The 20,952-nt window shown below is 41.6% G+C and overlaps 1 non-coding gene across 1 annotated transcript; it reads right to left on the bottom strand.

Moving 5' to 3' along the window:
* Positions 1 to 14,374: 14,374 nt before the first annotated feature.
* LOC128058374 (small nucleolar RNA SNORA68) lies at positions 14,375 to 14,511 on the bottom strand. Its single transcript, XR_008200457.1, has one exon. It is a non-coding gene; the product is annotated as a small nucleolar RNA SNORA68 (small nucleolar RNA).
* Positions 14,512 to 20,952: the final 6,441 nt, after the last annotated feature.

Consider the following 20,952-nt stretch of genomic DNA (forward strand, 5'->3'; position numbering starts at 1 on the left):
GCTCTCGCGCTGTCACCCCGAGCAGTGCCCGCCTCCCGCAGGCCGGCCCCTGAGTCCCCCGAGATCCCCGGGGGCAAGTGGCGCCGGTACTGGGAACCTTTGCTGGAAAAGAGATACTACCGGGTCGATCCCCGGCGGCGGCGGAGGCGGTGGCGGGCGGGAAGTGGGGGATGCCGGGATCTGTAGTCCCGGCTCCTATCGCCGCCTTGCAGGGGCGCGCCGGGGAGATAAAAGAATCCAGAGTCCCCAGAAGGGCGGATCCCATGGGAGGAGAACTGGGGTGCTGGGTAGGAGAGGGCAAGGAAAGCGAAAGCAAAGATAAAAAAGGCCTTTTTGTCACGTACAACCTCTGTCGGTTCAACCAATCACAAGGAGAAGGCAAAATAGGGCTGGCCGCGCCCAGGGCTAAACAGAGCAGAAATACGGCCAGAGACCCCTGCTCCGACTTTTTTTTTTTTTAAACCGAGTTGCAAATCCTGACTCTTGTGTTTCCCTTTGTCCCCAATTCTAGTCCTCTAAGGCTTCTAGAGCTTGGACGATTGTGGGGGGAGCCTGGGAAACTCCTTACCGATGAAATAGTTTTTAAAGGGAGTAAGAAAAGCTATAATTGGGCCCATAGGAAAATTCTGGGAAAAGAATTTCTGGGATCAACTGCACAGTACAGGCCTAGCATTAAAATCTTCCCAGGCTTTGCCTATACAGTGCCCACTCAATTATTTTAGAAATAAGAAAAGCAAAGTATTGTACTGTTGACGGAGTTTGTAATTTCCTCCGGTTCTGTCTCCTCACAAAAATTTGAAGCAGCAGGTAGACCAGCTTTACAGCCCTTGGACAGATCCGTGTAACAGCCCTGGGCTGGACTAGTGTTACAGCTCTGTGCTGCAGCTGAGTTTTATTTAGAAAGTAAAGGGAAATACATCCTCAAGCAGAGAGGGCATGCCGACTCGGAAGACCTGAAGAGGAGAGAGGCCCCCAGCCCAATTTTGGCTCCTGTTTTTGTTTTTTTCTCCTCCCCTTGGGCCTGCCCTGTGTAAATTAGGCTAGCCAGGAGTGCTGTTCGTTTTACCTGAGGTCCTCACTCTGGTCCTCTGACCTCCCTTTGTTTTATTTTCATGGGTTTTTCCCTTTCTTGTCTTTTAGCCACCACCATTCTGGACTCCTTTTTCATTTTCTAACTACCTAATAGAACTCATTGGAAAAGACTCTGATGTTGGGAGGGATTGGGGGCAGGAGGAAAAGGGGATGACAGAGGATAAGATGGCTGGATGGCATCACCGACTCGATGGACGCGAGTCTGAGTGAACTCCGGGAGTTGGTGATGGACAGGGAGGCCTGGCATGCTGCAATTCATTGGGTCATAAAGAGTCTGACACCGACTGAACTGACTGAACTGAATAGAACTAAAGCAGCATAAAACTCATGACCTGGTGTGTTTGAGTGATCAAGGAATAGAGAGTTAAAAATACTTATCCTACAGTTGTAGGATGCTGCCAAATATTTTTCACGCTTTGAATAACTCCTGTTAACTAGGCAGGACATTCACCTACCCCCTCAACATACACACACACACACACACACACACACACACACACACTCACTCACTTTAGAGAAATAAGGAAAGAAGCTAACAGAGATTTGATAGATTTTTGGTTCCTGTATCCATGCCACAGTTCCATTATGTCTGGACATGTAAGCATCAGGAGGGACTTCCCTGGAAGTCCAGTGGTTAGAGGCCACCTTTTCACTGCTGTGGGCCCCAGTTGAATCTCTGGGGGGAAACTAAGGTCCTGCAGCCAGGCCATGAAGCCAAAAGAAAAAGAAAAAGAAAACTGTAAGAAGGACTGTTATGGGCTAATTTGTCCCTTAAATCTCCAATTTTAATTTCTAGTAGTAGATAATTAAGCCATTGGGGGTGGTTTCTACGTTTTTTCTTTGTGGCTGCTGCTGCTGCTAAGTCACTTCAGTCGTGTCCGACTCTGTGCAACCCCATAGACAGCAGCCCACCAGGCTCCCCCGTCCCTGGGATTCTCCAGGCAAGAACACTGGAGTGGGTTGCCATTTCCTTCTCCAATGCATGAAAGTGAAAGTGAACTCACTCAGCAATGGAACGTCCATGGCTACACGTCAAACCAGTTGTTCAAGGCAGATATTTTATCATCCACAGATAACTACATCTAGTGGCTCTCACACAGAGAATATTCTTGGCTGGATGGGTATGCTTGACTTCCTAGCAGATTCAATGAGTGTTAAATGCCTGGATTAAGAAGTGAATAAACTACATTAGAGAAAGTTTTAGCCATAGTATAACTTGCCAGGAGGCTGAGTTGGCAAAGGAAAAGAAAGGTAACTATCGCTGTATAATGTGACCCACTGCAGGGAACATGGGGGCTGAGTGAGCACCAGGAGGGGACCAAGCCCAACCTGGAAGCCTGGTAGGTCTTTTGGCAGAAGAGACACCAGAGCTGAAGAACCTTAAGGTGGTTTGGCCCTCAACAGAGACAGGGAGAGTCTAGGGGCTGTGGGTGAAGATAAAGAAACGTTGCCATGGTCAACTTAGTTGCTTAGTGTCCAACTCTTTGTGACCCCATGGACTGTAGCCCACCAAGGCTCCTCTGTCCATGGGGTTTTCCCGGCAAGAATACTGGAGTGGGTTGCAATTTTCTTCTCCAGGGGACCTTCCCAACCCAGGGATGGAACCTGTGTCTCCTGCATTGGCAGGCAGATTCTTTACCACTGAGCCACCAGGGAAGCCCAAAAGAAACATTAGTTGGGTATTAACACTTCTTGCGGAGAAGGCAATGGCACCCCACTCCAGTACTCTTGCCTGGAAAATCCCATGGACGGAGGAGCCTGGTGGGCTGCAGTCCACGGGGTCACTAAGAGTCAGACATGACTGAGCGACTTCACTTTCACTTTTCACTTTCATGCATTGGAGAAGGAAATGGCAACCCACTCCAGTATTCTTGCCTGGAGAATCCCAGGGACGGGAGAGCCTGGTGGACTGCTGTCTGTGGGGTCGCAGAGAGTCAGACACAACTGAAGCAACTTAGCAGCAGCCACCCTTCTTCAGAGGTCTAGACCATTGGAAAGAATACCTCAAGATGTAAGAGAGGAGGTGAAGGGCAGATGGTGTCTGTATTCAGAGAAGAAAGATCCACTGGGCAGTCGGGGACCTCAACCCCATCAGGGATACTCTTGCTGCATCCTGGATTCCAGGCCAGTGCACCAGCCCACAGTCACTAATCACTGCTAATCCCATTCCTGCCCCCTCTCTCTTTACCTGACCAACTCTTGTGTGCCCTTCAGAACTGGACTCTGGCCTCGCCTCCCATGATGCCATCCCTGACACTCGCAGGTTGACTTGGATAGCATCTTCTCCTCCCCTCAGACCCTGTGCTCACCTCTACCTAATACTTGTCCTACAGACAACAATGCCTGTTTACCCTACCAGACTGTGAGCTTCATTAGAGCAGGGTCTTTGTATCCCTAGCACCTACCACAGTGCCCAGAATGTAGTTGGCCCTGAATGCTTATAGAATGAATGAACAGAGGGCAGACTAGACAGGAGAAACAGCCAGGTGTTCCGAAGGGATCATGAAGAGTGTTGTGAGACAGTGAAATGGGGCTGGGGGGACAAAATGAATGAAGGGAGTTAAAAGATACAAACTTTCAGCTATAAAATAAGCCCTGGGGCTGTAAGCTACAAGCATGATGACTGTAGTTAACAATACTATATTGTATATTTGAAAGTTGCTAAAGGAGTAGGTCTTAAAAGTTCTTATCACAAGAAAAAAATGTTAACTCTGTATGGTGATAGATGTTAACTTGCTTATTGCAACCATCATTCTGCAATAGACACATGCTTATAAAACCATTATGTTGTACAACTAAAATCGATTTAATATTATAGGTCAATTATACCTTAATTTAAAAAAAAGCAAACAAACAGAAAAAGAACTGTCACTCAAGAAAGGGTTTATTTGCCTTTTCCAGATGCCTGTGATGGAATTTGACTGAGCCTGGTTGTGATGAATGAAATTCATTAATAAAAAGGAAACTTTCTGGCCTATTAGTGCCTTAATTCTGGGAATACCCATAAAGTTAGTAAAAGATAAGCAGGCACAGGCTATTTTGAACATTTGTTCAGGCAGATAGGCTGGTCTTGAGCCCAACTGTCTGCTAGTTTCCAGATTTCCACCCCTCCCCATCCTTAGCCTTTCTATGCCCGGGGCCTCTCTCATTTCTTCTGGTTTCCAGTGCCTTCCCTACCCTCACCTTGTTATGCTATGCTTGAAAAAAAGACCTTAACAGCCTGATCAGTGCGAATTTAAACCACAATTCCTAGGGATTCAAATTGTCTCCAAGGAAGACACTAGTATGTAAGTTTTATTTGTCAGTGTAGAGTAAAAGACAAGCCCTAATCAAGCAGTTTCAAGCATCAGAAAGTTGACAGGGATAAAATCTTGCAAGTTTACAGTAAGTGGTAAGACTTAAGGTGTAAGGTAGAGGTTCTCATCCTTTTCGAACCCAGGTGCCTGCACTGCTTTGCGTTCCATGTGACCCTACCAGCCAAAAGATTCTGGCTAGCCTTATTCCAGGTCACAAGGTATAGGTACATTATCAGTTTTCAAATCCACATGCTTCCCAGAATCCTTATGGACTTCCCCTCCTCTATGCCCTAAAGTTGTCAGCTAAAACACATTTCACAACCTAAATGTTAACACTTATGTTTCATTTGATGATAATTTTTAGGAGGCAGCATCTCAAGTAATCCTGAGAGAACTGTTTTGAGAAGGTGAGGGGTGGAGGTGGGAAGTCAGGAGATATAGAAAATTTGCAACAAAGGGCAGGTAGTCTGAAGTCAAAGGTTATTAACAATAAAGAAAACCAGATAGCTCAAGTTAAGGAATTTAGTGCTTTTTCTATGCATGAGAAGGTGGAAGAGCCTGGGCTCCCTGAAATAATTCCTTTGATATGCACCTCACCTATCGGGGCCAATATCCTGTGTTTTCACAACCTGAGTTCCCTCAGGGCTCACTAGCTCACTGTCCTGTGGTGGCTGCAATCTCTGATGATTGTGATAGCCTTTGTTTACTGATACGGCAGGAAATATCCCATTTATCAAAGCTCTGTTGAATAACTGACTTCAGGCCTGCCAATAATATATGAGTCTCCCTTTTGTAGAGAGAATTAGAAGAGACCCTGACATCCCTCTGGTACCTTTCCTGCTTTCTAACAACACACACAGTCATAACTCCACTGCATTTACTAAATTGTATTATGTTCACCGATTCCCAAGTTTGGAGAGCCAAACGTAAGAAATGTATTATTCAAGTGACTCAGTTTAGTTACTTTCAACTAGGTACAGAGTCAGGCTAATTATTAGCAAAGTACTGTATTGCAAAACAGATAGATATGTTTGACTTGGCTCACTTAGGCCAATTTATTAGAAATTCTAATGGGGGGTGGTTGTTGGTTTATAGGGCTTCTCAGATGTTGCTACTGATAAAGAATCCACTAGCCAGTGCAGGAGACATAAGAGACTCGAGTTTTATCCCCGGGTCAGGAAGATCCCCTGGAAGAGGACGTGGCAACCCATTCCGGTATTCTTGCCTGGAGAATCCCATGGACAGGGGAGCCTGGCGGGCTACAATCCATGTGGTTTCACAGAATCAGACATGACTAAAGCAGGTTAGTACGCACAAATGTGGATTGATAGCAGTGAGATTATCAAAGAAGTGGAATATTTTAAATTTTTACTCTATTTTTGACTGAGAATTTGCATTCTAAATGTTTAGGTCTTTAGAGGCAAATATTTACATGAATCATTAAAATGACTTTTAAAGCTAAATATAAGCTAAATATCCAATTCAGTGTTGCTGACTTGCTCTTTTTCTTTACTGAAGTAATTTCAAAATTAGCTTTTCATAGAGGTATAGATATTACCAAGTATTCTAGAAAATTTTTATAAAATAAAGAAAACCATGGTGCCAGCCCCTTAAGTCTTTCATTTTCTGTCTTTAGCTCCTCTGTAATTCTTCACTATAGTAATATGTATGTGATATCTGGAGTTGCAGCAACTATTTTGTGACCAAGATTAAGAAAGTCCCATGAGAAATATATTTTCAGCCTGGCTCCTGACGACATTCTCGAGCAGATGCACCAGCCCTGGGCTGTCTACTTTTGTAGTTGTTGTTATACAGGAAAAAATAAAGAAGGTACCAGTTGTCAGATTTTGTTTTACTTGCAGTTTGATTCTTTCTAATACTCTAATTATTCCCCCTTTGCTCAGATACCCACCCTGGAAGCAATCAACAATAACTAAGGGTAGGAGATAGGATCATGTTAAAACACAGGGGACCTCCCGCTATAATTAGTGTTGGCGAGAATGGGTGGTGAGTGTGGGATGTTATTTCTAGAAAATGACAATTAAATAGAAAGGAAAATGATATTGTAAATGCCTACTTTAGAGAGAAGTTTTTGAAGATGATTCCAGCAATTGAGCCAGTGTGGATCTAAAATTAACAAAAATATGAAATTCAGAAGGAGAGGAGATAGGAGGTAATAACTTTGATCCAGACAGTTATTGAAAGCGTTATTTCCTCCAGCTTAGCTGACGCTCTCCAGATGGTCGTTTGTGTGAATGCAGGAGTTCTACTTCTTTCCACCCACCCCTTCACTATACTATGTTCTCAACATCCATTCTAGATGGCTTAAAAATATCATGGGTCAACTGAAAAGAGGAAGCAGGGGAGTCATTTTGGAAAATGTTAGGGGAAAAGTGTGATATATGCAAGTGTCCTTTCTGTTAGGCAGTCAAGGGACAATGGGCATTAGATTGCTACTGAGTAATCTTAATGAGCAGACAGAAATAAGAATAACAATAACATTGCTCCTGGGTACCTGCCTCCATGATGACTTCCTGACACTTGCAACTGGTGGTTTTTGCATAAGAGATGAAAGCTGCTCCTCCCACTCACATCACGGAGAATTCATCTCAGGTGGTGGATAGACTAGAATATTATCTTGGAAAAGGAGAGGGTAACAGGCAGGAAGGCTAGGGGCTCCAAACAGGAACTAGGCTGCAAGTGTCAGATGTTTTTTGTCTCTCTCTTAAGTGGCAGGAGAGAAAAAGCTACAAGTGTCAGATTTTTTTCCCTTCTCTATACAAAATTAAAAGGAGGTTTCTTTTAGAATTCTGTGTTGACATGATGATACCTGGTTCCATCTGAACTTAACTCTTCTCAAACCTTGAGCTAACCAATGTCTTTTTCTTATGGAAATATTCTTCTTGAGTTATGTTAATGAATTATGTATTTACCCTAGACTCTGTCTTGCTTCAAGTCAGTTCTGCCGAAGACTCAGAACCTATAATGGTTCAACAAACCAGTGTGTTTTACCCATGGAAATGTTCTCTTAAGCTATGTTAATGAGCCTATGTATTTGCTTGGAAACCTGTCTTTCTTCAAGATTCATGTCAATCATTTTATGGCCCAGGATGACACCTTGTGCCAGTGTTATCTCAAAATGAATGTTGTGGGTGCGGGACCTGGTGTCACTCTCTGAGTTCTGAGACATTTCTTTTCTCTAATTAGCAGCCTGCTGATAGGTATATAACTTCTTGCTAAAAACTAGGAATGGGGCACTCTTTCTGCCCCCTCTGATGTCTGTGTCAGAAGCTTTCTTTCTTTTACACTTTAATAAAACTTTATGACACAAAAACCCTGAGTGATCAAGCCTTGTCACTGGTCCTGGATCGAATTCCTCTCCTCTGGAGGCCAAGAATCCAGGCGTCTTTCATGGCTCAGCACAATCTTTCAGAAAAATATACATTTAAAAGCCTTTTGATGTAAACCCATAAACCCAAACATTTTAGTAAGTTTAGGAGTCAAGAATCAGTTTCCTTTGTTCTCTGCATCTATCTAGAGTGAGCTTTTCTCCCCTATCTGTTTAGCTAGAACCAGGAGTTGCTTCTAGAAGTGATGGGGTTGAATGGATGTAGAGGGAGAGAGAAGCACATTTGAAACACTTCCCTCATTACAGACACATTGACCTTAAGATCCTGGTGGTCTGTGTAAACTGAAATGCGGGTCTAGAGAGGCATAAGGACTGAAAGGGTAGATTTATGAGATACCCATAGCTGAAATGATGAAAAGTTCGCAGAATAACTTTGAAACAAAGGGATGAAGGGCTCAAAGTTCGAAGACAGGGCACCAGACACATTTAGGGACAAAAGAAACAAGAAGTCTTCTGTCCCAGAAGCATGAGACGAGGAGCCAAGGAGGTAAGTGTGGCCAGTGGATAGAAAGCTGAACTTTCTGACTGGAGAGCTTAGTGCTGAGTACTGGATACTAGAAATTACGAAATCACTGGATGCCTTTGTAACAAGAGCTTCTGAAAACCAGAGGAGAGGGCAGGTAATTTAAAGGAATGTGTAGAACAATAATAGCTTGGGTAGGCACTTATAAGACTGATCTTTTGTCTGAGTTGGAAGACTTGAGCATGTTTTTTGTTTTTTGCTGAGAAGAGTGAGGCAACTGAGAGAACTAAAAATGCAAGAATAGGCACCATTAGGAGACCCTGAGGCCAGACCCAAGGTCTAATTCCTTTGCTCCTTTTCCCAAATTGAACCATTCAACCTCCAATAAGAGAGCACAAAGGGAATAGGAATGAGGACTGAGAGAAAAGATTAAATACTTTTGGTCCTAATACATGTAGCTTCAAGGGATCAGGCTTTCTTGCTCCAAGTATTTGATCCCCCTCTCACCCTCATTCTAACTAGTTCTGAGGCAGCCTGTCCTAGTCTCCACTGTAATTCAAGAGGTTATGAGAACTTTATGGGATAACTATTCTCAGTGATACTGAGTCCTGGTCATTCATTCTTCTATAGACATTTATTTAGCACCTTTTATGTTCTACATTGAAAATAACCTCATAAAAGAAAGAACCACTGTTACTACCCTCACGTGATGGATCAAGAAACTGAAGCTTAGGTTTAGACATAGAGCAAGCGTGGAGTTTGTTTCTAATGTTGTTTTAACATCACTTTACTATCTGATTCAGAGCCTTTCTACTAAAACAATGAGACCAATATTTTCTAAATCCCTACGTCTTGCTAAAAACTTCAGAGTACACAAAGGAGCTAATACCCTCTCACACTGTCCCAGAAAGAAATTCCATTTGAGCCACCAGACAATCTCCTTAAATGAAATATCACACAGTCAGTACCCATTTTGCATGGTACTTTGGGATCATAAAAATGACCATGTGAACAGAAGCCAAACCAATCAATCTTAATAATCAATGTAAAAAAAGACCTGACTGTTCTGTAATCTTTAAACTATTTTGTCAAAACATTAAAGATTTGGTTACTGTAAGTTATAAATAAAAAAATATCAAAACTTGTAAGGCTCGGAGAACCGCACTCTGAAAAGGACACTCAGGGACAGCCTCTAGTGGACTGACAAAGTTTCTTATCCAGTTGTGCAGTTTTATAATTCTCAGGGAATAGAGCATAAGGCTGACTTGCACGTAGCCATTCCAGATAAACATTAAAGCATTCAAGCATAAAATACAGTTCCTACCGCCCAAGCCATAACATAGCTTTGGCGAAACTCTAAAGGGAGTCTTATCATGAAACAACAGTCCTTGCCCTCAGAAACAGGTGGTCAGAAGGAAGCCTTCAAACGCCTCAAGGCCGGGCGTACTGACCCTTCGTCATCCGTTCCCAGCCTTGGGCACTCAGTGAACACTCATAACCCTTTGTTATGCTCGTCCCAGCTTCCAACCTTCGTCAGGAGTGGAGCAAATACATTTTCAGTATTTGCTTAAATCCTTTCAGCTCCTCCACAGAAACTAATATTTACTTAGTTCCCTTCAATTTAAAACATTAGAAACATTCAGAAGTAAAGTGTTTTATTTCTTTGTACTTATCAAGAATAGTTTTGGGAATTGCCTGGCTATCCAGTGGTTAGGACTCTGTGCTTTCACTGCAAGCACATGGATTCAGTCCCTGGTCAGGAAGCTAACATATTGCAAGCAGTGAGGTGTGGCAAAAAAAAAAACTGCCTTTTTTGTTGTATATCTTGCAATATGAAACAAGCATCTTTTCTATTCCTTGGTGAATTGTCAGTCTTCTTTCTAAGTTTGTATTAGCTTCTAATATTTTATCCTTGCACTTTTGATGTTGTCAAATATTCCAAGAGTTTTGTAATGTGAAGATTTCCTGTTTGTTTCTTTGTTTACCACCAACACTTCCTCTGAGACATCTTTATGTGGCTTGTCATAACCACTTTTTTCATCTGTGTCAATAAGTTAACCTTCGCGAAGTTCCTTTGATGCTTAATGCTGCTAAGTCACTTCAGTCGCGTCCAACTCTGTGTGACCCCATAGACGGCGGCCAACCAGGCTCCTCCATCCATGGGATTTTCCAGGCAAGAGTACTGGAGTGGGGTGCCATTGCCTTTTCCGAATGATGCTTAATGTTATGTATCAACTTGGTTGGGCCATTGTGTCCAGATATTTAGTCACATCTTGAATTACACCATCAGCTTTCACCTAGGTCTCCAGTACACTGGTTCACTCTGCACATTTTCACATGTTGGCCTCCATAGTCATGTGAGCCAACTCTTTAAAATATGTCTCTCATTATGTGTGTGTGTGTGTGTGTGTGTGTGCGTGTGTGTGCATGTATATATATATATACAAGTCCTATTGACTCTGTTTCTCTGGAGAACACGGACTAACAGTTCCTCTGGCTAAGCATCTGTGTCTCAAACAGCGGCAGTGATGACATTTCCTTGATCAGCTTTTTCTAATTCCATTTATATTCAATTAGAATTTCACTTTTTGTTTCTTTACTCCACTTTCATCTCTACTGTCCAATTATCATTTTTGTAAAATGTCACATGGGTTTATCACTGGTAGACAAAGAAGCAACATAGCTACACACTCTGCTCTCTGTAAGTAAACTGAGTAGCAGATGCGCAGTGGCCAGTCACCACAAATCTTTTTTTTTTTAATTTTTATTTTATATTGGAGTACAGTTGATTGACAATGTCGTGTTAGTTTCAGGTGCACAGCAAAGTGATTCAGTTGTACTGATATGTATACATCTATTATCCCATTCTTTTTCAAGTTCTTTTCCCATATAGGTTATCAAAGAATATTGAGTAGAATTCCCAGAGCTGCACATTAGATCCTCATTGATTACCTGTTTTTAAAAATAATCCATCTTATTTATTTTTGGTTGCGCTGAATCTTCATTGCTGCATGCAGGCTTTCTCTAGTTGCAGTGAGCAGGGGCTACTCTTCATTGCAATGCATGGGTTTCTTATTGCGGTGGCTTCTCTCGTCACGGAGCACAAGCTCTAGGCACACAGACTTCAGTGGCTGCAACACTTGGGCTCAGTAGTTGTGGTGCATGGGCGCAGCTGCTCCATGACACGTGGGATCTTCCTGGACCAGGGATCAAACCTGTGTCTCCTGCATTGGCAGGCAGATCTCCATCCACTGTGCCACCAGGGAAGTCCCAATTACCTATTTTGTATTTAGTAGTGTATATATGTTAATCCCAACCTCCTAATTTATCCTCCACCCCAGCCCCATTTCCTCTTTGGTAACCATAAGTTTGTTTTTGAAATCTGTGAGTCTGTTTCTATTTTGAAAATAAGTTCATTTGTATCATTTTTTTAATTCCACATATAAGTGATATCATATGGCATTTGCCTTTGTCTGGCATATTTCACTTAGTATGATAATCTCCAGGCCCGCCCATGTCACTGCAAATGGCATTATTTTATGGCTGAGTAATATTCCATTGTATATATGTACTACATCTTTTTTATCCATTCCTCTGTCAATGGACGTTTAGGTTGCCACCAATAGACTTTCCAAAAAAGTAATGTGATTGGTCCGTGAAGAGCATGTGCATCTCTTATCTATGTAGTGATCTGTGGACTGAAGAGCTTGCACCAAGTTTGTACTTTATATATCCATCTCTATCTCTGTCTACCACATATATGTATGTGTGTATGTATGTGTTGGGGGGGGATGGGGTGGGGTGGGTGTAGTAACTGAAATTTGAACTGTGTGGTTCGACAACCAGTGATATTTAACTAAACCACAGTAACTAATTAAATGTATGCCTATTGAAGCCATGCAATGCAAGGACTGCTTCTATTTACTTTTGAACTAATTGTCTAGGTTCCTAAATCTCTACTATGAAGGACAGTCCCTTGGACAGGAAAGAGATCAAACCAGTCAATCCTAAAGAAAATCAACCCTGAATATGCATTGGAAGGACTGATGCTGAAGCTGAGGCTCCAATACTGTGGCCACCTGATTCAAAAAGCTGATCCATTGGAAAAGACCCTGATAAAGCTTGAGGGCAGGAGGAGAAGGGGGCAACAGAGGATTAGATGGTTGGATGGCATCACCAACTCAATGGACATGAGTTTGAGCAAACTCTAGGAGATAGTAAAGGACAGGGGAGCCTGGCATGCTGCAGTTCATGGGGTCTCAAAGAGTCATACACAACTTAGCAACTGAAGAACAACTCTGATGGATAACAAAACAGGTTCTCAACTGAATCAGTAGCACCTATGTAAAAGTTGTATCATTTCATTAACTGTTATTCTTGAAATACCTGATACTTGCTTTCTTGCCTATTTTCTGTGAATAGCTGGCTGCTTAGAAAATCACATAAAAATGTTCAAATATAGAAGGTGGTTTGTGGTACAGACAACTATTTGTCCACTGAAAATCCGTTCTCCAATCCTTTCTTGAATTGTGAAAGTCACAGTTTTAATTCTAACTAATGGATGGTTTCCTGTTTGGGAATATGCAATAATGTAACATAGTAATACAGGGGATTTACATATATTTATATCACACTAAAGAGTTAATTGATTCTCTTCCCTTCCAGCTCTAACTTAAAGAGGATAAGAAAAAACAAGGTTCTAAGTGTAATCCCCTTCTGAGAAGATAAATTGAGCAGAACCTGTTGAAGACAATTAATGATGTCACGAAGCCACCACAGATAGGATGAGTAAGATCTGCCACTCTGCAATGTGCATTTGATGTTTCACAGTTAGCAGTTACTGTGCACTAAGGCTATGAGCCTCTATTTCTAGTCACTAGACATGCTGGGATGAAGGCTTCCAATAATTAAATTTCCAGAAGCTGCTAAAATCTGATGAGAGACAGTTACTGCAATAATTACATAATTTTTGTGGCAAAATAAATTTAATATAGTGTTAATCAGTTAAGTTATTGATATGGAAATACTTTATCCTAATGCAGTTCTTAAAATTTGTGCATCATGCAATGTGGCTTCTCAGTAAGCAACATATTTAAAAGATCTGATTTAACATGAACAAATGCGTAACACTTCTCTTGTGCCTCAGCTGGTAAAGAATCGGCCTGCATTGCGGGAGACCTGGGTTGCGAAGACCCCCTGGAGAAGGAAAAGGCTACCCTCTCCAGTATTCTGGCCTGGAGAGTTCCATGGACTGTATTCATTAGTCCATGGAGTCGCAATTTCGTCAATTCAATGTGTAACACTTGTGTATATGCACTAGAGGGCACTCACCTACTGTTTTCTAGTTGAGCAAAATGGTTTCAAACAAGGCTATTGAAGAATTACCTTAGAATCTTGTTTAAAATATAGACTCTTAGACTGTAAAGGAACCCTGTGAATCTGCATTTTTAGTAAGAGCTTATTATAAGGGAGCATGGTTAAGAGGATGACTTGTGAAGCTTGACTGCCAGGATTTGAAACCTGGCTTTGACACTTGTGAACTTGGATAATTATTTAATCTCTCTTTACCTAAGTTTCCTTATCTTCCAGATAGAGTCAGGAATAGCACCTATGTCTTAGGTTATTGAAAAGATTGAGAGAGTTAACCTAGAACATACAATATAATGCCTGGCAGTATATATTCACTCTATTATTAAAAGTTTTTTGTTTGTTTGTTGTTTGGGTTTTTGGTTTACCCAAACAATTTTATTTGGGCAGCCCTGGGGACTGGGAAGAACTGCACATAAAATAAGGTATTGGGCCTCTTGTTGGTGAACGTGGCCTGTGCTAGCAATGCAGGACCTGATGCGGCAGTGCTAAGTTACACACTGAATTGATCTTGGAGTAGTGGAACTGCTTGACTCCTGGTCAGCCGCACTTATACTGACTGTGGTCTCCTCCACCTTCATGATCAGTATTCAGTGTGCTCAGGCACCCACATCTCTGTCTGCAGGGATTGAGAGAGGGCACGGTACATGTGTACATTCCCCCATACCTCCCATCACATATAGAGGAAGAAGGCACTTGGGGACCCAATGGCCACAGCATCCGTCCCCAGCAGGCACTGGCTACCAGAGCTGTAGAACCTTCAAATTCATTTTGAGGGGCAAAGCCAGAGCCTCCCAAAGGCAATGAAATCCACTTGGTACTAGCACCTCTGTTTAAACTATAGCTATAAGGAACAGCAGGCTTCCTTGGTGGCTCAATGATAAAGAATCCACCTGCCAATGCAGGAGACTCAGATTGGATCCCTGGGTCAGGAAGATCCCCTGCAGAAGAAAAAGGCAATCTGCTCTAGTATCCTTGCCTGGGAAATCCCATGGACAGAGGAGTCTGGTGGGCTACAGTCCCTGGGATTGCGAAAGAGTCAGACACAACTTAGTGACTAAACAAGAAACAGCAGTTTTCAGGTTTAGGTGCTGAGAAGTATTTTTTTTAATAAAGATGCACATTGATATTGTTGCAAGAAGACTTGATAACTACTCTTGAGCAACACAAGACTATTTTTAAAAGAAAAAAGAAGATATTCTCAACATTCTACCCAGCTGGGCTAAAACTTCAGGTTCTGACCCCCAGCTAGAGTGACCGCAGAATGGGAAGAACCAAAGGTACAGGATAAAGCTGATGTTTGTATGTTCTGCCAAACAGTTTTTCCTTTATTCAGAAGTCAATGGGAAGTCATCACAGGCATTGAGGCAGAAGAAGGCATGACCAGGTCTATATGTGAGATGGATTACTCTGCAAGCAGAGTGGGGGTTGGAATGGGATGGGTTACACTGGAGGCAGATGGGTGAGGGAGCTCGGGTAGATACAACGCTTCTCCTTTTCCAGCCCAGGGAACGGTCTCCAGAAAGCATTGCAATTATCCACATCAGTGACTCTAGTATTAACAATTTGAGCCTTATAAATCTTTTCTTCTTAGGTGAAAATAGAGTTTGTTATGAAACACTCTGTGCCAACTCTACCCGATGTTTTATACACAGTATAGCGCACACAGTACCTGGAAGGCATCCTCCCTAAGTTTTGAGGCAGCCAGTCCTGCAATGAAAGCTCATTAGCTATGCAGTCATCAAGGAAAAACTGGACTGCTTTCCACCATACCAGAGGCTATGAAAGGATCACATTCTGTGCATCAACTGGTGAGCCTGTCAAGGTTGGGGTAGATTTCCAGGAACTGTGGCAGCTTTGAAGTGTCTGACCTAAGAGAAATTAAAATAAACTTCAGTTCTGCTCTATCACACCCCAGCCAAAATGGGAGGAGCCGCCAGGGGGGCAGGAGAAAGTGGTGGAGGAGGAGGGGAAAATTGAAGTCACAGTCTCCTCATTGGTTTTGCCTTGAATTCAGCAACACTGCTCTGCTGTCATTAAATTAGTGGAGTCAACAGTGCTTGGGGAAATAGCTACAATACATGAGTCTTTTCTCTAGTTGCTGAGGAGGGGCTATGAATGATTTTATGAGAAAAGAATCCATCCCTGGGGCCCTCTCTAACAGGATCAATTCTTGCTTGCTCCCTCAGCCAAGCCTCATGTATCGCCCATCTACCTAGTCACTTAGTTCCTTAGAAACATATCTGTTTCTGAGTCTCTGAAAACCTGCAAACTATAAAATGATAAAACAACTCTTTCCTCTGTTAACATTGCAGAATCAATCTTAGACTGCGTAGAGCTAAAAAGAATCTAATCCAACGGTTTTCAAGTTCGTTTTAGTATCTGATCCCTTCAGAGGAAATCCAGTGAAGAAGTTCAAATAATATGTGAACAGAAAGCAGAGAAGCTTTTTTGAAAGGGATTTCTGGCTGGGCAATGCCTCTATCTCCAACACCCTATTTTGTGAATTAATTCTTTGAACACCCAGGACTTAAAGGAGCAAAGTCTGAAAGTCATGATTAAACAAGTTCTTCCATTTTATAGAGGACAAAAATGAGTCTCAGAGAGTTCAGAGTTATTTGGTTTTATGAGGGCTCCCCAGAGTAGTCATTTGCTAAGAAACACTTGTGAAAAAAATAATGTTTTCTTGATGGATGATGATGTAGGTACACAGATATATTAAATGCAACTAGAGCATTTATCAGTGGATATTATTTTTTATTCAGCCCCTTAATTTTCACATTGTATTTTAAAAAGTAAAGGAAGCGAATTTGCCATTAACCATATGAAAATTTTTGGAACGAACTGATTCTCCCTAAGGCTTACTAAGAGAAAAATTTAACCCTAAAGTTATAACCAAACATTTGACACTATGAGAAAGTCAGAATACTCAAAAATTAATCCAGAAAATGAGTGTATCCCATGCATGCATGCGTGGTCAGTCATGTCTGGCTCTTTGAGACCTCATAGACTGTAACCCACCAGGCTCCTCTGTCCATGGAATTTCCCAGGCAAGAATACTGGAGTGGGTTGCCATTTCCTTCTCCAGAAGATATTCCTGACCCAGGGACTGAACCCACATCTCTTGCATTGACAGGTGGATTGTTTACCGCTGAGCCACTGGGAAAGCCCATGACACACTTTATAACTTGTATTTTTTATATATACATATAGTAGCTTTATTGAGCTATGATTCATATATTATGCAATTCACCATTTAAAATATACAGTTAGGGGGCTGCGATTGTGGAGTAGGAAGAGCCTAAGCTCACCTTCCACAGGCGTATCAAAATTACAACTATTTACAGAGCAACTATTAATGAGAAGGACGTGAAGACTAGCTGAGAAGATCTCTACAGCTGAAGATATGAAGAAGAACACTACAATAAAGATGGGTAAGAGGGGCAGAGATGTGAGATACGTGAGACCCACATTCCCAGGTAGATGACTCGCAAACAAAAAGATAATTACAGACATTGTTCCCAAGGAGCTAGGAGTCTGAGCCCAATACAGAGCTCTAGGCCTAAAGAATCCTACCCTGGGAGGATAAGCCACCAAAACAGCTGGCTTGGAAGGCCAGTGGGGGTTTTATATACATATATGTGGTATGTTAGACCACAAAACCCATCTCAGTGAATTTAAGAAGACTGAAACTATATCAAGCATCTTGTCCAACAACAATATAGGACTAGAAATCAACTACAAGGGAAAAAAATTTGTGGAAAACCACAAACACACAGAGGCCAAATAATATGCTACTAAACAACCACTGGGGCTTCCCATATGATGTAGAGGTAAAGAATCTGCCTGCCAATGCAGGAGACTCAGGAGACATGGGTTCAATCCCTGGATCAGAAAGATCCCCTGGAGAAGGAAATGGCAAGCTGCTCCAGTATTTTTGCCTGGAAAATTCCATGGACAGAGAAAACTGGTGGGCATGAAAACTGATCCATAGGGTCACAGAGTCAGATGCTACTGAACGACTGAGAACACACAACCAATGGATCAATGCAGAAATCAAAGAGGAAATTAAAAAAAAAAAAAACAAAAACACCTGGAGACAAATGAAAATGAAAACAATGATCCAAAAATCTGTGGGATGCAGCAAAAGCAGGGCCAGGAGGGAAGTTGACAGCAATACAACCCTTCCCTAAGGAAATAAGAAAAATCTCAAACAATCGAAACATACACCTCAAGGGACTAGAAAAAGGAGGACAAACAAAACTCAGTTGAGAATGTTTCCTTTAAATCAAAGATTAACCAATGTAGTTCACCATTGTAACAGAATAAAGAGGGGAAAAAAAAAAAAAAAGAACTAAACAGGCGATGATAAAGGTACTTGATAAACTTCAACATTTATTCTTGCCTGGAGAATCCCAGGGACAAGGGAGCCTTCTGGGCTGCCATCTATGGCATCGCACAGAGTCGGACACGACTGAAGCGACTCAGCAGCAGCAGCAACAACATTTATTCATGGTTTAAAAACCTCTGTGGTATAGCCACACTGGGAAATAGTTTGGGACTTCTTTATAAAACTAAACATGAAACCGCCATACGACACAGCAATTTGCACTCACGGACATTTATCCCAGAGAAGTGATAACTTACATTCACACAAAAATCTATACATAAATTTGCAGAGCAGCTTTATTTGTTCAGCCCCAAACTGAAACAACCCAGATGTCTTTCAATGGGTGAATGTTTGCACAAAGTGTGATATATCCATACTAAGGAAAGCAGTAAAAAAAAGAATGAATTCTTTATCTGTGAAACAACTTGGATGAATCTCCATGGAATTATATTGAGTGAAAAAAAAACAGTTCCTGAAGATTGCATACTACATGATTTATTTGATTTGCATAAAATTTTTTAAGATGAAATTTTAGAAATTAAGAACAGATTAGTGATTCATAGGAGTTAGGGAAAGAGATGTGCATACAAAAGGGCCACATGAGCAATCTTTGTGGTGATGAAAATGTTCTGTATTTTGACTATGGTCAATTCACATGTGATGAAATCACATAGAACTAAATACACATGAGTATAAGTAAAGTGGAGAAAGAAATGGCAACCAACTCCAGTACTCTTGCCTGGAGAATCCCATGGACAGTGGGGCCTGATGGGCTACAGTCCACGGGGGTCACAAAGAGTCGGACACGACTGAGCGACTTCACTTTCACTTTCACTATAAGTAAAATGGGAGAAGTCGGAATAAGATTGTGGGATTGTAATGTCAAGGTCCTGATTGTAACATTACACTATATCTCTGCAAGATGGTACCATGGGAATAAACTGAGTAGATGGTACAGACTTTCTCAGTATTATTTCTTACAACTGTGTGTAAATCTACAAATTACCGCAAAAGCAAAGTTTAATTGAAAAAACTTCTCCTAAAAACCTAGGAATAGGTGAGAACTTCCAAATCTGATCAACAGTAGTTCTAAAAAGCGTATAACAAACATACTTCTGGGAAAAATATTGAAAGCTTTTCTTGAATATTAAGAACAAGATAAATGCCTGCTTTCCCCCATTTTTATTTGTCACTGAATTAAAGGTTCCAGCTACAGAATAATGCAAAAATAAATAAATCTAAGTTATAAGGGCAGGAAAAGAACTAAAATTACTATTAGTCACAGGTCATATGGTTGCATATGTAAAATTCCAAAAGGAAGTACAGTTAAATTTCAGAATCAATAAGTGTATTAGCAAAGCTAGAGGAAAAGTTAATGTACAAGACTGTGTAATAGTATTCAAAAATCAATTGTAACGTTAGCCAAAAGAACCCCAAAATATTTACAATATGACATTTAAAATAAAATTAAACACATGAATAAATCTACCAAAAGATATGCAAGGCCTCTACACAGAAAACTATTAGGATTATTAGGAAAAATCGTTGTTCAGTTGTTCAGTCATGTCCAGCTCTTTGTGATCCCATGGACTGAAGCATGCCAGGCTTCCCTATCCTTCACCATCTACAGGAGTTTACTCAAACTCGCGTTTGTGTATGCCATCCATCAAGTCAGTGATGCCATACAACCATCTCATCCTCTGTCGTATACCACAGATGTTTTAAATGCCCGTATTATAAAGCGGTCAAGTTCCTGAGTTAATCTATGGAGCAGGTGCAATACTGATCCAAATCCCAATGAATTTTTGTTATTGCCTTTTCTGAAATTGACAAGTGGTTTTGCAATTTATATTGAAATGTAGAGAGGTAAGGAAAGACAAACTGCTGTTAAAGAACATCATGGGAAGGACTTCCCTGGTCATCCAGAGGCTAAGGCGTCACACTTTCAAAACAGGCGGCCCAAGTTTAATCCTTTGTCCCAAACTAGATGCCACATCTGCAACTAAGTTCACACGCTGCAACTGAAAAAAAGAACCTGCCACAAAGAAGATCTCGTGTGCCACAACTGAGACCCAGTGCAGCCAAATAAATTAATTTTTAAAAAATCATGGGAAATTTTGCTCTGAGAATTAGTTCACAGAACTACTTAAAACATTAAAATCTTATAGAAGTTAAAGGAGTAAAATTTGTTGTTGTTCAGTTGCTAAGCCATATCTGAGTCTTAGTTGCAACCCCATGGACTACAGCATGCCAGGCTCCCTTGTCCTTCACTGTCTCCTGGAGTTTGCTCAAACTCACGCCCATTGAGTCGGCGATGTTATTCAACCGTCTTGTCCTCTGTTTCTCACTGCCCCTGCTACCTTCAGTCTTTCCTAGCATCAGGGTCTGTCCCAATGAATACAAAGGTGTACGATACTGGCACAAAGATGGACCAAAAGACCACTAAAACAGAAGAGAGCATGCAGAAACAGGCAGTGAATAGATGGATACACAATCATGAGAAAAGTGGAGGTACAGAGAAGTGGGTAAAAGAGCCTTTTCAATAAATAGTGCTGGATCGATGTGTAAAGTTTCTGTAGCTGCCATAACAAATAACCACAAACTTAGTGGCTTAAAACAACACGTTTATTATCTTACCATTATTTAAGTCAACAGCCCAACACAAACCTCACTAAGATAAAATAAACGATTGGCAGAAACGTTCTTTTCTGGAGGCTCTAGGAGGGAATTAATTTCCTTGCCATTTCCAGATTTCTAAAACCACTGGAGAATCCCATGGACGGAGGAGCCTGGTAGGCTGCAGTCCATGGGGTTGTCAAGAGTCGGACACGACTGAGTAAATTCACTTTCACTTTTCACCTTCATGCATTGGAGAAAGAAATGGCAACCCACTCCAGTGTTCTTGCCTGGAGAATCCCAGGGACGGGGGAGCCTG

This window comes from Budorcas taxicolor, chromosome 1 (genome assembly GCF_023091745.1).
Source record: "Budorcas taxicolor isolate Tak-1 chromosome 1, Takin1.1, whole genome shotgun sequence".
Lineage (NCBI taxonomy): Eukaryota > Metazoa > Chordata > Mammalia > Artiodactyla > Bovidae > Budorcas > Budorcas taxicolor.